The sequence below is a fragment of the Austrofundulus limnaeus genome, unplaced genomic scaffold (genome assembly GCF_001266775.1).
Source record: "Austrofundulus limnaeus strain Quisiro unplaced genomic scaffold, Austrofundulus_limnaeus-1.0 Scaffold31, whole genome shotgun sequence".
In the NCBI taxonomy this organism is placed as follows: domain Eukaryota; kingdom Metazoa; phylum Chordata; class Actinopteri; order Cyprinodontiformes; family Rivulidae; genus Austrofundulus; species Austrofundulus limnaeus.
In genome coordinates, this window is record NW_013952433.1 from 398,716 (window position 1) to 411,250 (window position 12,535).

The following is a 12,535-nucleotide window of genomic DNA, read 5'->3' on the forward strand; positions in this document are numbered from 1 at the left end:
AATGTTCTCTCATAACAAGTGGTATTGCACCTTTAAATTCTTTCCAGCAAAAGCTGCCTTAGATGTGCCTTAGAACTGGAAACTACAAGCCTTAGCAAGCTTTAGCAAAACCCTTAAGGACAGCGTCACTCTTCAAAATATAGATTTCATGGCCTGTAGCGATGTACACTGAGATATCAAACACATAGTTTTGTCTTGTAATGGTTTATAAAATTCATCAAACTGGGGTTACAAATGCATTTTATTACCATTTTTAATAAAAAAAAACCATGTTCATAACTTTCAATCCTTGTTAAAGGATTTTTTTGAAGCAGTTGTGGAAATGCACAAACACATTTGATGAGAGGACAAAGAAACTGAGAGTCTCAAAACGTTGTTGCTAGAATTCCTGCCCCTGAGTATAAAATCTCAGCCCAACAATAATAAGGAAACACTTTTGATCCGCTGTAGAAAGAGGACAGCTACAGAGCCGGACAAACCAGGGGTTCATGAGCTCGCTGTGTTCATGGGGACAGATCCGCTGACCACTCCTTACCCATCTGGGCCGCCGGTGGTGCTCTGCCTGCTCTCTGAGGACACCGAGTTCAGAGCAGTAATTTACTTCAGCTGAGCTATAGTAAWATTTCCAGATTAATATGAGCCATATTCTTTTAGAACTGTCCTTTCTTTCTTCTTCTTCCTGCCTTTTTTTATCTTACATGTCCAAAAATGGCTGGCTGAGGATAAAAGAAAAAAAGAGATGGACTAGTTTTACGCTTTGTGAGGCAGACATATGGAACAACTTGCTGCAGAATGGCAACAAATGTAACTTTTACTGATAATCTCATAAAACACCTAAACTCTACTATTTATGTGATAAAATTCAGGTTATTAAAACACAACATTTACATTCCTTTGTTTCTCTTTTAATTAAAACAAWATAATTTTTAGTCATTTATTTAATCTAATAGGAATTAGTAACCTCAGTAATAGTTAGCTGCCACCAGACTGTGACAGAAACAATTTAATTAACTCTATAGTTCAGTAATATTAATAATAATCTGCTTTTTATGAATGCAGGAGAATGCTAATGCCCTAGAGTAGTGATTCCCTGCCCTCCTGTATGTTTCAGATGTTCCTCTGCTTTGACTTAAATGAATGATTAACAGGCATCTGCAGCACTTGAAGACCTGCTGAAGAGCTGGGAAACAACTAAAACATGCAGGATAGTGGCCCTCAAGGACAAAGATTGGACCGTTCTGAGTTTGGATGGTTTTGTTATCATAAACTGATCTATTAATACWTCAGAAAATCTATATTTTCCTGTCATTTTCATTACCAAAACTAAAACAACGGCAGTTATTAAAAACGTTCAAAAGGATAAATTAGAACTTGGTGCTGACGTGCAGCATCACATCATGCTGGAGGGACTTTGCTGCAGCTGCTCTGAGTTTGGCCTCGCTGAGATTTTGGAAGTCACAACTGTCGCTGTCRCACAGTGCTGGATTCAACATGTGCCCGGTTCTGTGATTAGCCCGTCCATATGAAAACACAACAATCTTAACGCTACAAGGTRAAAATAACAAATTAACTTGTAATATTTTGATAGCGTGTGTTTTGACAAAGGTAAAACCTGATTTTAGTTGGCAGAAAGAAGCTAAACCCAGGGATTAACTTCCAGCTGAGTAGTTGGCTGGTGCTGCTGCTGGAACTCACCCAGCTGGATGAATGAAAATCCTCCAGATGCTTTCATCAGCTAGCCATTTGGTTAATGCACTTAGTGAAGATTACTTTTTTTTCTTTTCTCCCTTAAAAGCCACCAGAACAATACATCYGTTCTACAGCTGATGTGCAATGTTCCTCTTATTCTTCAAATATTTTCTAAAAGATCTCCCTTATTTACTTCAGAAGCACAGGATGAGGCAAGCTGCCACTTTGGCTTTGGTCCTCATAGCATCATGGAAGAAGCATGCCAATGAAGGGCTGATGATGGATGAACTSCAACCTTATTCCCCAGGGATGTATTTATTTGACCATTTTCTTACACTAAAGCAACAGAATGTCAATGTGCTTCTGGATGGTTGCCCATATCCAATACTGATGACCCTCACTTAGTGTATGGTAAAAACAAACCATCACTCCTATGTGTGCTGCTGGACTTCTGATGGTTTTTCAAAAGTGTTTCCCAMCTCGTATCCATCTGCCACACTGCATGTCTGTGATGTTTGACTAGAAAATCTTATTGGCTGGGTTCTCCTCACCGAGAGCGCTTCAGAATCAGAACTGAACAGTGGGTTCGAAAGAAAACATGAAATTAGTGGTGAGTCATCTCTGGCCACTATGTTATTAAATAATTTCTTTACCAGAAATGTTTTCAATTAATCTAAAATTCCATGAAGTCAGACAAAAAAATAAAACACCCCCCAAATTATGCCTGTGCRTCAAAGATGGAAAAGAGCACTGATTTTCTGAAAGTTTTTCTTTTTCTTTTAGGCCTTTAAACAGCACAAAATGTTGACCAGGAAGACAAATGTCACATATGGAAGGAATTCAACAAAATAAAATACCACTTAACTCCAAAACCAAAAGCAAACAACCTGAAAGGCTAAAGCATTATTTGCTCAAGACTAATTTGTGTTAGCAGCACTGTTATGATTATGATGAAGTGCCATGTGAGACATGACAAGGAAATTTCACTTATTGACTAAATGGGAAAGTAATGTGGAAATTTAGTGGCTTTAAAACWCCATGTGTTTAGTTTTATAGACAGGAATGCATTTTTTTCGACGTGACCATCAGAGAGCTGCTGGAGTTCAAATGTCACGCCCCACAAGGTGCATACAAGATGTGAATTTGGATACTTTTAATCAAAAGGAAAACAAACTTGTGCATATTGTTACAACAACAAAGCAAAGTTACACTTACAAGAATGGGTTTATTTATTCCTGTTACTATCTGACTAACACCTGAAACARCAGCACAGATTAGTCTGTTTCACACAGCAACCAGCAACTTTCAAGGATGGTGGGAAGAATAAATTTTGTAAGAGTCCAGCTCATCCAAACAGCAGACTTGACACCCGACTCATCCACACATTCCCATGCTTTGAGCTCGCCATTAACCCCGGTGACCTGTAACAGTGCGTGTTTGTGTGAGTGTGCCCTCTGTGTTTGCARATCTACTGTTCCTGATGTAGTGGAGGGCCAGAGACCACACCAGCAGAACAGAGGAGCTCTTCCATTATAAACAACTTTTGAATCAGACTCTGCATGGCCAAAGTATTTTTCCTACACACATCTAGCCAATAGTTAGGAGATGGAGTTTAATGATCTACAGTAAAAGCGTTCTTTGCTTTTAAATGTTGGCAATACGTTGGTTAAATAAGCCATCTGCGTTCCAGTTCTTAACTGAAGAAAAGGTTTAATTTCTGCAACATTTTGAGGACGAGTTGTCTTGGTTTATCTGTGTTTCATCTGAACTTCTTCTGATACGGTGTAATCCCTCAGTGACCGGGACCTGAACGCAGCATAAGCTGCAGCTTTCTGCCTCATGCATCCAGCCAGTGCACGTTTAGCTTGGTGAAATGTAGCTTTGCATTGCTGAGTGTGGTTCAGATTTATGTTACTGCTGTGGGGCGTGCATGTGGCTAACAGATGGTGGCATCCTGCTTGTCTTTCCTCCATCGACACATAACTGCTTACACAGTCCCCCAGCCCTTCCCTACAGTATCTTCAAACTCAGCTTCACCTCTGTTGGAACAGCAGGTTTTTAAACTTTTAATGTGTCTAAATGCTCCCTTTAACCAAGAGTGTTTAGTTATATACATATATTTATTGCTCACCTTTATTAAAGTATACTAATACACAAACTTTGATGTATTTGAATTGAATCGGTTGATAACGATGGAATTGTGCAACAGATACAAAATGAATTAGTCTGGATTTTATTTGGATTGATTAAAAACATGAATGTCCATCACAGTCCCAGCAGATAAATCTGCAGCTAAACCACTAAATACACCATTTGGATGCAGCAAACCTTGACTGTGTTGAACTTTTACTGTAAGAGACAAACATACGCAGGAGTGGTAAAAAACAAACTTTCCACTCTCATAAACCTTTTAAAGCAGGCAACATGAATCCAAAGACCAAATTTGAGCTTTCTAACTTAAAACCTTACATCTAGTTACAAAACAACGCAAACCGTCTCATAGCCGTATATTAGACAGCTATGGTGGTGCAAATGCTCTACCACTAAGTTTAGGCAATGATAAAGAATGTCYAAGACATAAATGATGTTTAACTGACTAAAGGTTTAAGGAATCCAGTGTAAAACAGTTGCTAAATCTATCATGAGAGACCCCTGCAGGAGAGCAACCAAAAGAAAACAATAAGTTGCTGAAGGATGATAAAAAAAACACAAGTAATCCTAAATGTAATCTCAAACCCTGATTCAGTTTTTAAGTGGGGCTTAGAGGTACTCGTGTTCATGTCAAAGTAAGTCAACAAAGACTGTCCAACGACATCCAGATCCAATCAGTTGCAGTAACCTCTTTACAACCCATACAAGGGCACACGAACCCTGTGAAACTCATGACTTGTCAGCTAGTCAAAGAAGTTAAAAAAAAGTAATTTACATGTCCCTGAAGTGCTGACAGACGTGAGTTTATGACAGAACAAGGATGCGATCTTCTAAAAAAACCCAGGCAAAGCTGAGTGTTCCTTCACACACACCTTGAGCTGGCAGGAGTTGAACAGATCATCATGTGCAGACATAGATAAACACACAGAAGCAATCAGACAAGAACACAGCCTGCAACTACATTTTGCAAGTGTTACAATTTTTTGTTTCAATCTGATCAAACTCTTTGGAAATGCTCACTGATGTGGTTTTGTGTCACATGCTGTACTGTGACTTTGGGAAACACCTTGAGGTGTTCTGAATCATCGCTGTGTTTGTGTGTCTAATGTCTGAGTGTARTGAGTCAATGAGACCACAAATGTGAAACCACAACGAATTAAGGACTATATCTGTTGACGAAACATATCTCATGCAGACATATGTGCAGTCACACAGCAGCAGATTTACACATGCACTTTCACACACAGCTGGACACTAAAGTGTTTGTTGTCACTCCATGTGGGTCTCTCAAACAACAAGATAATCAATAAAAGAATTAGACCATGTTAACCCATGCTTTTCACAATGAGGGCTCATTTTTAGAAAACTACCAGGAAGTTGACCGGATTATGGAAACTTTAGACTTGACTGCTGCTGTTATTTTTATTATTGTTAAACATATTTATAATTTGTGAGTCAATGTACTTGGTCACTGTCTCAATGACAGAATCTTTTAAGCCTCACAAATTTAAGCAGTTAGCTGTGCAGGAACAATAATAATCACTTAAAGTCTGACTGATTCAAATGMATTGGTTCTGAGCCATTAACTATTCCTGCTACAAAACCTAGCYCAAATTTGCCTTTAATATCTACATGAAAATTCAATACTGTTTTGAAATGTGCATTTATACTGAAAAAAGACAAAAAATTGGATGCATACAGTAAAWAGGCCATTTAAAAAGCTTTGCCACCTGCCATTGAAAAGCTAGCAGATCAATATCTACTCACCTGTCATAAAACATTATTTTTATTTTATCAATACCTAATCAAGATTTCGTTTTTTTCTATAGCTCATTTAAAAACAACTTTAGTTGACCAAAATGTCCAATAAAGTGTAACATATAAAACAAATAATTAGCACATTAGCAAATGAACTATAGAACAAACAGTTCACTCTGATCCTCAGAAACAACATGTTTGTGCCATTGATCTCGTGGTTCCCTTTAAATCTGTGCAGTAAGTGTTATGTGTTCACACCAGCTTTGACCCCTACTGGCACCCACTGCCCACCCTCCCAGCCGGGAGGCTTCATGACCTCAGAGCAGTGCGTCTGAACCAGGTGAGTTTGTTGATATAAAGCGGAGCTCGGCATGTGCTGTAATTTGTTCTGTTCGCTAAACCTGGCTGGAGTTTGTAAATTTTAAACACACAAAAAATAATAAACACAAAACTGATACAAGAGGTGGATTGGCTTAAGATTCTGGCAGGAATTCGGTTTGTTACGTTTTGTGCTTTCAAACAGCTAAAAATCATAGCTGTTGTCAGGAGATGATTATCCCCCACGCCCTCGCCTCTGGTTCTTCTCTGAGGTTTGTAAGACAGTCATAAAATGTGTTACAAGCTGCAATTGATAGTTTCATACTTCAGGTTAGAAAGCTGCGATGTTTGGATTCTTATAAAAAGATTTTCACAACATAAATAGTAATATTTACAGCTTTGTTACTATATGTTATTATTTAACAAAAATTAAACACTGACCATTAATTTAATAAGATTTTAAATGACTCTTACAAAGCTTTTTTCATTCTCAAATGGAGCATTTGATGAAAAGTAAACACCTTTAACCATGAAATGAAAAGTCAAATTCCTAAACAATAAGCTTATTTTCTCTCTGTATGCAACTGTTTATTAGCAGTTTTAAATCATCCTGATCCAAAGCTAAAACATGATCTGCATGTGCTCATACAATAACAATGAAAAMTAATGTATAGGCCAGCACAACGATGGATGCCCTACTAAGATTCTGGTTATCTGCACCAATAAGAAATGACCTGTTTTAATCATTTGAAAATGGATAGACTTCCAGTAAAGCAAAGTATTTTATAAAATTTGCAAATAAATTGTTATTCATAAAACTGGAAACAAAACAAAGCAAGAAGTCAGAGTAGTTTATGAACATTAGTGAAGCTTTTATATTATTATATTAGTAAACTGACTTATTGTTTGGCCAAGAATGTGCTTGCCAAATGTTACCAATAAAGTTCTGTGAAGTTACACACTGTCCTCTTGCAAGACAAGAATGTGAAAGCCATTCTACATATTTTGAACTTTGCCTGGAAATGAATTGGACGTTAACACATTCGTAATCTCCAYGGCTTCACAGAGGGACCGTCATATCTGGAGCGATGTGTGCAAGAGAGCAGGCGAGGGCTTGCATGAGTTGGTTTTTCCAATATGTGAGAATGCATTGTGGAACAGACATCACATGAACTCATAAATGCGAGAGGTCGGTTCGTGCRGAGGTATTTTCAGAAATTGACCTGCCATTCAAGTAAAAAAAACTTCAATTTTAGAATGGCAGTTTGCCAACAGGTTGTCAGGATGGCTGTGAGAATGTYTGAGGAAACACTTGGTTCATAACGTTCTGCAGTGGGTCGTTCACTGAGCCGTCGTGGAGCGAAATGGGAGAGAAAATTCATATGAAAGGAAACCCTCAGCGAGAAATTAGAAAAGGAGAGTATTTTCGAGATCTGGGGTCGTGACTAATAAAAACCATACCTTTGCCATTTGAACCCATGGATGACACAAACCAGAGATCATGGGAGGTACTGGGGAGGAGCTGGATGGAGGGAGGTGAGGTGAGGTAAAAAGTCTAATGTGTTGATATGGTTTTCATCCCAGCAGCATTCACAGAATGAGCGTAAAGTTTAATTTAACAGGCCAAAATTTCTGTCAWACAGCTGGATGGGGAATTTCTTTCACTTCTTTGCTCCACTGAGTGTTTTCTTTCCATCCGCCACACTATTTTGGCTCGTGTTCTTGCCTTTGGCTGTTAGTGACACTCTTCATTCTTTTGTTTTAGCGAAGCCGGTGTTTTCAGTGCATACGAAATTTACGTCAAACACCCCTCYCATATTATTTTTATTCTCAGTGAATTCTGTAAATCTGTCTTTGTACATCTGCATTCCTGATGTTCCGATGCATCCAATCTCGTAAATCAATCAATGCTCTCATAAAGGTTTTAAAGGAATACCTAGTAAGTCCCTCGGTGCTGGAAACAAGATTCTAATTGTTGGCTGGTGAAAAAAATCTGGCAACTTCTTATAATTGTCTCCTCCGACACTGTAATTGTGCTCCTATTGTGAGAGAAGGGTTACGCAAGATAGATATAGCAGACCTCAAAATCTATGCATTGCATATTTTATTCACGTCCGCAACGTTGCAGGAAATTAAACAAGGTTTATAGCCTTACAACTGCTCAGTTTGTCTTAAACACACACACAAAACCACACACACACATGCACTTCCTGTTTCTCTTGGACGCAGAACACACTAATCTAAGTTATTATCTTCAACACTACAAGTATTTGGCAGAAACTTTGAAATATGCACACATGGTGGTAAAAAGATCAGTACAGGCAGCTGTTAACTTTATATTGTTCATTGGTTTATCGACCCTCCACACACACGCACGCACGCACGCACGCACGCACGCACGCACGCACGCACGCACACACACACACACACACACACTAAGCCACACATTCTTGTCTATTTTACTCAGACTAGCTGATGGCACACCTGGCAAAATACAGCATTGCATTTTACATGGGGAATGCCACACCTGGCAGGAGTAAGTATGATTTTCCACCTTTTAAATGAGTGTGGTAGTTAGGCTGGCACAAGGCAGCAGACTGGCAGGACTGGGCAGGCCTTTGCTTTCAGAGAGGGGAGGGGAAGGGAAGGGAGGCTTCCGAATGAGAAGTGACTAAGGCAGATTGGTCGGGGCCACACGAGTCAGATAAAACCTCAAATATTCCAAGGTGAACTCATTATCTGCACTACCTCAGTGCCGACATATGGTCGCGTGCCACACCCTGGAAGCTCTTATCGCCCCGAGCTGTCAGCAAAATGCTGAAAGCAAAGCAGATGACTACAACATTCAGCTAAATCAAACAGAGGGAATGTGAGACAAAGGTTTTAAAAAAAAGTGTCAATGAAGAGCCGTTTGTAAACAGTTTCATAGCCAACAGGTACGAGCAGGACTGGCGCTGCAGCAACTTCTTGAAATTGAAACTCCAAATATAAAGCCTCCAAGCATGAAGTGTTTATAAAAACAGTCCTACAGTCTTCTACAGCCCAGTTTTGCTTCTTGTCACAATCATAACAGCTAACGCCTGCTGCAAATACAGAGCTGTTCTAGCTAAAAATCAATCAGCTGTGAATGTGGCAGTAAATTGTGCAGGCAGCCCGTGCATATTGTGTCCAGATGAGATCTTGACTCTGTCCTTCACTTGGTGTCCACTGGTAATACAGCTTAACAATTCCACATTTCAGGAACTTTCTAAAATGAATGAATGAATTAAAGCTAAATTAAAATAAACCAAATGCATGTGCAGATTTGTGCATGTGCACCTTGTGAGCTGTGACTTTCACAGTGTGTCTTCACAGCATGATTCATGCACACACCAAACTGTGATCCTGGAAAAGCAAAGCTGTCAAACACACTTCAAAATTCTGATCGCTGACACAAAAGTGATCTACGCGCTCAAACATGAATAGCAGCCTTCACTAGGATGATGCAAAGAAAAATCTCACATATAGACATGCTTGCCTTTGGACACGTAAATATATAGATGAATCTGCACAAGCAGGTAAAGAGGAGGCTGAAAATAAAGAGGAGTCTCCCTCAGCTCACCTTTCCTGGCTGCACAGTGACTCCAAACTCCAGAGTGTGAGGTGTGTGGCCGTCTCTCCTCTTTCTTCCGTCTGTCTCCCTTTCCCTCACTCACTTCTCAACCTGTAGTTATCGTGTGGCACTAGTTTCACTCTGTGCGATGAACAGAGGGGAAAAGGAGGAGAGATGGGAGGGATAGCAGGACAAATGAGTCCTGCCCAGACTGATGAGAGAGGCTTCCAAAAACGCCTTCAGGGGAGAAAAGATTTAAAAACACTTCGCTCCACTTGAAGTTTAACTTTCACATCACTGTGTTGTTTCCACTGGCTTCTTTTACCAGTTGTATTTCTCCTCTGTTTTTTTTTTTTTTTTTTTTTTTTGGCTCAGTAAGTTTTCCTAAAATCAGTTTTGCCCGCTTGATGTACAGCCAATCTATAACCACAATCTTTTAAAGTCTTGCCTGCCTCTTTTTCTGCTTTTAGAACTTACAACAATCTACCACTTTATTTTTCTTCTTTACTGCTGTGGGATTTTTACTTTTCATTAAAATAAGGTTTGCCTTTCATATACATACTTTGCTTTCAATACATGCATTTCTCTCCATATACTTTCATGCCACTGTTGTTTTTACTCTGCTGTTAAAAAAGTATAGACACACCTGATCCTGCTGAAATCTGTGTGTGTGTAAACTATGTGATTGTGGGTGGTACAGATCTATTAACATTTTTAATTGCAATTAACACTATGCACATTTTTGTGCTTTTTTTGTCTTCATATTGCTCATTGCAATTTTATTTTTAATTGCTGACAACTGGGACCACAGTATCTKTTTTTCYTTCCTCATGTACTCCTTTGGAATAATGACAAAAAACCTCCTTGAATTCTTGATTAYTCTCTTTATTATGCACAAAATGTAATTACAACTCAAAGATGGTTAGTGCATTTTTCAGGAACTGTTTTATATAAAATAGATTCATTGCATTTTCAAAAATTTTAAACCAATAAATCAAACGTCTTACTTTGTCTTTTGTATTCTTACCACACACTCGTCAGTCTCATTTGCAGAACTCTCCTCTGTTTGTTACACTGGTTTTAAATTGAAGCTCGTCATCAGGAAGAGTTTTAAAATGAAAAATGCCAACAAAGTCCTGTGACTTCTTCCTTGTACGTGCAACGCAGGTAGATTTGAGTGGCTGAATGGTGCTAGGCAACAGTCCAACACAGACTCTCATTGGTTGAGATGCGCGACAATGCTCATCTTGAACCAATAGTGATCAAGATCCCCCCCCACCCCGCCGTAACTATTAGGTATATGTGTGTGTTCATAGTCAGTGAACCGACATAATTATAAAGTAAAAAATGGACTTTCATTAAAATAGTTATCACCGTCAAACGTCAACTTCTTTAACACGATAATAACGCCTGTGTGTGTGTGTTTGTGTGTGTGTGTAAATATACTTTTTCCTGTTCATAATGTTTTAACTATTACACATTTAGGAGCTGTTACATTTGGATGATAATTTTAGGTGATTCTGAGAAATACTCTCAACAGGTCACAAATGCCTGATGATTATAACTGTATATAAAACAGTTTTCCCTAACTGCAACAATCTCAAACCCACACAACATATGGCCGCTTCATGCTCCATACGAGTACGAAACGACTATTGTGCATGGAGGAGATCATCTGCTAAAAAGTGTGACGCTCTGTCCGTGACAGAGTTGTGTCCCAACGGCAGGTGCAGGAATGGAGTGGAGACCCTGGCAGGTAGGACCCTGTGTTGTGACTTGTGACAGCAGTGGGAAGGGTTTCCCCGCAACTGGACGTCTTGCAACCAAGTGACGGTGATCAGACATCTTCACGTGGGATGGAATATGTAGAGCCCCTTACACCTCACATTTTAGGAGCCTGCACACGTTCCTTCCAGAATGTGAGGAATGCAGCGTGTTTGTTGGGAGGACAGTGAGCATGTTTAAAGACAAACTTATCTGGAGTTACCTCCTAGGTCATGAACCTGTTTCGTACGAGACAAATTGTGCAACGAAAACATTTGACTACCTTCTTTTTTATCATTCAAGCAATGGCATCGCTTTAAGTGAAGATGTGAATTACTTCATACAAATAACTTTTTTTGTCAAATAAAAAAGTAACAAGAACAAAAGGTTTCCAGTCAAATGCTTTAGTCATTTTCTAACTTGATTATCCCTTAGATGTGTGAGTGACTGGACCCTCCGTAAGTGGGTCTTTTTTGACCCGTGTTAGAATCAATGTTTTTTTTATGCTACTTTTGTCATTTTGATTCAAAATAACATTTTATATTATATTTTCTACTATGATTTATTACATTCAAGAAGAATTTACTATTTGAAATATTTATATTTTTCACTTTTTTTTAACATTTTTAGAATATTTTTAAAACAATGAAATGACAATTTTAGAGTAGCAATGGAACAATGTCAACATCCATTGTGTGTGTGTGTTTGTGTGTGTGTGCATGTGTAAAAGGTTGCCCTTTGTCACCATTTCTGTTTCTAACTTTTATGAACAGAATTTCTAGGCACAGCCTAGATGTTGAGGGGATCCATTTTGATGACCTTAGGATCACATCTCTGCTTTTTGTGGATGATTTGGTCCTATTGGCTTCATCAGATCATGATCTCCAGCTCTCACTGGAGCGGTTCACAGCTGAGTATAAAGCAGCCGAGATCAGGATCAGTGCCTCCAAATCTGAGACCATAGTCTTGAGCRGGTAAAGGGTAGAATGCCTCATCCTGGTCGGGGTCAGGAAGAGGTCCTGCCCCAAGTGGAGGAGTTTAAGTATCTCGGGGTCTTGTTCATGTATGAGGAAAGAATGGAGCGGGAGATCGACAGGCAGATTAGTACTGCATCTGCAGTGATGCGGCTGCTGCACCGGTCTGTCGTGGTGAAGCGGGAGCTGAGCCATAWGGCGAAGCTCTCGSTTTACGAGCCAGTCTATGTTCCTACCCTCATCTATGGTCACAAACTTTGAGTAGTGACTGAAAGAATGAGATCGCGGA

The 12,535-nt window shown here is 39.2% G+C and overlaps 1 protein-coding gene across 1 annotated transcript in view; it reads right to left on the reverse strand.

The window, feature by feature from the left end:
* Window positions 1–10,028, reverse strand: part of znf469 (zinc finger protein 469) — a 61,346-nt gene extending 51,318 nt beyond the window's left edge. The window contains exon 1 of the mRNA XM_014005507.1: window positions 9,518–10,028. The gene's annotated coding sequence lies outside the window, so the exon portion shown is untranslated. The remainder of the gene's footprint in view (window positions 1–9,517) is intronic.
* Window positions 10,029–12,535: the final 2,507 nt, after the last annotated feature.